The 5,000-nt window shown below is 34.0% G+C and overlaps 1 protein-coding gene and 1 long non-coding RNA gene across 5 annotated transcripts in view; one reads left to right on the top strand and one right to left on the bottom strand.

Moving 5' to 3' along the window:
- LOC149131055 (uncharacterized) overlaps positions 1–5,000 on the top strand; it is an 81,111-nt gene that overhangs the window by 48,347 nt on the left and 27,764 nt on the right. For all 4 annotated transcript variants that reach the window (XR_016238396.1, XR_016238399.1, XR_016238397.1 and 1 more), the window contains one exon: positions 3,308–3,373. This is a non-coding gene — a long non-coding RNA (uncharacterized LOC149131055). The remainder of the gene's footprint in view (positions 1–3,307; positions 3,374–5,000) is intronic.
- Positions 1–5,000, bottom strand: part of LOC149131056 (uncharacterized) — a 68,359-nt gene that overhangs the window by 40,955 nt on the left and 22,404 nt on the right. The gene's annotated exons all lie outside the window — the stretch shown is intronic.

Below are 5,000 nucleotides of genomic sequence, written 5' to 3'. Positions count from 1 at the left end.
GTGTCTGTGTTTGTCCCCTTACCACTGCTTGACAAGCGGTGTTGGTGTGTGTGTTTCCGTAACTTAGCAGTTCGCCAAAACAGAGCACGCACCAGGCTTAAGATATAAGTCCTGGGGCTGATTCATTCGGCTAAATAATTCAAGGCACTGCCCCAGCATGACCACAGTCTGATGACTGAAAGCAGGAAACGATAAAAGAATATGCATGTGTGTGTATGTATGTATGTACATTTATATACACACACACACATGCATCTATGTATGTGTATATAAGAAATGCCTGTGTATATAAATATATATACATACATGCACACATACACGTATATATGTATGAACATATATATTATATATATATATATATATATATATATATATATATATATATATATATATATATATATATATATATATATATATATATATATATGTATTTATATACATATATGTGTGGGTTTTCTTGTGCCTGTGTACACACACACACACACACACATACACACACACTTTATCCTAGGCATAATCATAATTCCGTGAGATAAGCCCATGTGAATAAACAAATTTGTATTCGTTTCATCAACTGAACCGGCACCGGAGATAGTTATCCGAGAAATGAGTTCGTTTATATACACTCACAGCTGACGAAAAACGAAACAAAACAGAACAGAAAAAAAATAAGAAAAGGAAAAAGCTATTGCAATCAGAAGTCGAAAAATGCTTAGACTCTTAGCAAAAGTCTCCAGAGGTATTTGACGAGCAACAAAGTGGTGAACACTTTCGGGTATCAATTTGAAATCCTGAAACTGGCTATATGCATACATACATACATACATACATACATATATATATATATATATATATATATATATATATATATATATATATATATATATATATATATATATATATATATATATATATATATACAAACACACACACACACATATTTACATACATATATATGTACATATATTTACATATATATATATATATATATATATATATATATATATATGCACACACACAAACACACACATATCTTTTATCTGTCTTTTACTTGTTTCAGTATATCTTAAACTATTGTGCACTATTTATACACATATTTAGATATACACATCTATGTACATACATATATATAAACACACATACATATATACACATATGTACATGTATATATTTATGTAAATAGACAGATGTGTGTGTGTGTTTGTGTGTGTCTGTGCGCGTGTATAGTTATCAAACATAAACGTAGCTTCCCAAGCTTGAATTTTTTCGTTTTTTACATCTTTTCCGCTTTCCTCTGGTCTTTATTCTTCTTTTTTCTACTTTGTGAAAAAGCACCCTTTCCGAAATGCTATTATCTCAGATTGTCTCCTGTTCTTTCTTTTAGAATATTAAACTTCATTATACACTTCTTTGTTTGCTGTTTTTTCTCTTTATATTTCCACACTTTTCTTGCGCCAACTTTCGCTTGTCTTGGTTTTGCATACTATTCTTCCTTTGTTTATTTGTTCTATCTATGCTAGTTAGTTTCTTTGTTTGGTTTTTATCTGCTTACAATCTTATGCTGACACAGAAATATTCAATCCTTCGTAGATTCACCATAATAAATATACACAGTTTAACCGTCACTCACAAACAAGTATGCACTTGTGACATTTAACCCACCCCTGCCACACACACTTTTTGCTTGTAATTTTAAATGCCAGTGAAGTTGCGAGTGTCCATATGCTTCCTCTCGATCTGCCCGTCTTAGATCCAGCAGAGCATCAAGGATGTAATTGCTGGATGAAGAAAAACGTGTAGAAGTAGTCGGCTGGTACTTTTTCAACTCAGTAGACCAAGTACGTGTGAAACGATGTGCTTTTCCTAAGGACAGAACGCACCACGCGCTCCAGGAATCGAACTCACAACATCATGATTATAATCTCCACACCTTGACCATTAAGCCACGTGGTCTATGTTTTGTAATATTTGAATTTTATTTCAGATCTGATTTGCTGCGTACCTAAGATTATATATACTTATACATATATACTTTCATTAAAGCTACGAAATTTTCACAAAAATAGCATGTTCCTCTACCTTAGGTATTCGAGTACTATTCTTTCTACCTTGTTTTGCATTTATGTGCTTACTTCAGTATATGTATGTGTACACATACATATATAGATATGCATGTATGTACATTGTCTTCACGAATGTATGTGTTTTCATATATATATATATATAAATATAGATACACACAAACACATAAATACATGAAGGCACGAACGCGCGCATACAGCCAGCCATACACGCACACACATGGATAAGTCCTACACATGAATCCGCATACGAGCCACAAACTCGACCGCATCAATCACGCAAACACGTTTACCTAAACACCTGCACACTTGCTCTTGTAGTTGCTGCTGCTACTGCTGCTGCTGCTGTTGTTGTTGTCGTTTTTGTTGCTGTTGTCGTTTTTCATGTCGTTGTCTTTGCCGCTATTGTATGACGTTACTATGTTCGCTCTAGAAAACGAGGAGGTGCCATACTTTTTTTTTTTTTCATTTAAATGTCACAAGACCTATTTCGTGATTAAACACAAAATCCCGAGATCCGTTTTCGATTTCAACGGTTTGCGGCCATTTTATTATCCCATTTATTCAGACATCGAGAAGCCGCAGAAAATAGCAGAGAATCAAAATAAACGAAGATAAAAGAAAATCAGAACAGGTGTGGCTGTGTGGTAGTGGTAAGAAGCTCGCTTCCCAACCATATGGTTCCGAGTTCAGTCTCATTGCGTGCCACCTTGGGCAAGTGTCTTCTTGTATGGCCTCGGGCCGATCAAACCTCCGCGAGTAAGTTTGGTAGACGGAAACTGAAAAGAAGCCAGTCATATATATATATATATATATATATATATATATATATATATATATACACATACACACACACAGACATGTGTATGAACATGTGTGTCTGTGTGCGTACGCCTATCTTTGTGCCTGTGTTTGCCCCACACCCCACTTGGCAACCGATGTTGGTGTGTTTACGTCCTGATAACTTAGAGAGAATATAGAACAAATATCGGGTTTCAAAAAAAAAAAAGAAAAAGTTTCTTCAAGGCAGTGCTCCAGCATGGCCGCAGTCTAATGACTGAAATGAGTAGGAGATAAAAGTCCATTGGTCCCTGGAACACGTTCAAGATCTAGAACTAATAACACGTGACATGGAGCCCAAATTTTAATGTAATTCTTTTAAACAAACCACAAACTCACGAAATCTCTTTCAAATATCTTCCATCTTATTCTCTTGCCTGTTTTAGGTATTGGACTGCGGTCATGCTGGGGCACCACTTCCAAGAAGAGTTTCGCCGGTCACATCAACTCAAGTACGTTTATTTGTTTATTTTATTTTATTTCATTTTATTTATTTACTTTTGCAAGTTTGATGTTTAATCTGTCTCTTTTTGCTGCCAAACGGTTAATTTACGGCGACGGAAACGAACCAATATCGGTTAGGGGAAGAAACAAGAGGGTGTCGGAAAAACATAAGCATAAACTCAAATACTGCCCCCCACACACACACACATCCAACTATATGTCCATTCATACACACACACGCACACACACACACACACACACACACACACACACACACACACACATATATATATACATATAATATATATATACACATATATATTTATATGTATATATATATATATTCATATATATGTGTGTGTACAAAAAAGACACACACAAACACACGACGTGCTTCTACGAAGTTTCCGTCAACAAGGCCTTAGTCGTACAGGGACTACAGTTGTAAAAAGAGAGACAAGCCCAATGTGCCATGCTGTGGGACTGAACCCAGAAACACTTGGCTGCAAAGTGAGCCTCTTCTTAACCACACAGACACGCGAACTCCTAATGTAATATGCAAACATAAAAAGACCTTGTGGACGTCATGAAAATAATTGTTGCTCAATTTGTCATTCACGTCTTCCATACTTTCTCGATTACTGAGAATGCTTCAATATCCATCTTTCTGCTGCAACAAGTCAATGCAACACATTACGAACGGAGAAGCTTTATATACACATATTTATTCTAAGTTAATATTGAATTAAATGTAGCTGCTGCATTAACGATAATTTGATTAAATATATGGAAGAATGTAATTGCATTTATTATGGAAACATAATTACATTTATTATGATAATGTAATTATAAGTATTTAAGTAAAATTTATTTATAAAAAACGTAAAGTGACCTTTTGGTGAACTTTATATTTACGTTGTTTCAATCTTTGCACTGCGGCCATGCTGGGACCTTGAATGGTTTACCCTACGAAAATTGACACTAATATCGAACAATTATCTTTTTTTAAAGTCTCCTGGTTACTCAATCGGGCGCTTTTGCCGAACCGCTAATTTGCCGGGGCTTAAACAAACCAACACCGGTCGTCAAGCGGATACGTATATACAGAAACATACATACATATGTACGTACATATATATATATATATACATATATATATATATATATATATATATATATATATATATATATATATATATATATATATATATATATATATATATATATATATATATATACATATATATATATATATATATATATATATATATATATATATATCTTTCATCCTCTTCGGGAGTGAAAGACGTGTATCGTGGTCGATATAATCGACTAGCCTTCTCTGAAAGAACTCCAGGCCTTATGTCTATATAAGAAGAACTAATTATTATTATTATTATTATTGTATGTTTGACTGTTGCTTTGTATTTGTACAAGTTGACTCCAAGTCTCACCCAGAGACCTCAAGAGACAACAAGTTAGAAGTTCATGTTGGCGTTATGCCTAGGGTGCCATATATTTGGATTTACACCAAAGTATTGTTCTAGAGAATGTTTAAGAAAACATAAGAAAGTTATAAGTTTGCTTTAAAATTTGATATTACATAGACAATATTTTTCGTAGGATATGAGCAGT

Source organism: Octopus bimaculoides, chromosome 25 (genome assembly GCF_046866305.1).
Source record: "Octopus bimaculoides isolate indiv1 chromosome 25, ASM4686630v1, whole genome shotgun sequence".
Classification (NCBI taxonomy): Eukaryota; Metazoa; Mollusca; class Cephalopoda; order Octopoda; family Octopodidae; genus Octopus; species Octopus bimaculoides.
The sequence above is the reverse complement of the archived record's forward strand: the minus strand, read 5'-3'. Positions and strand labels throughout refer to the sequence as shown.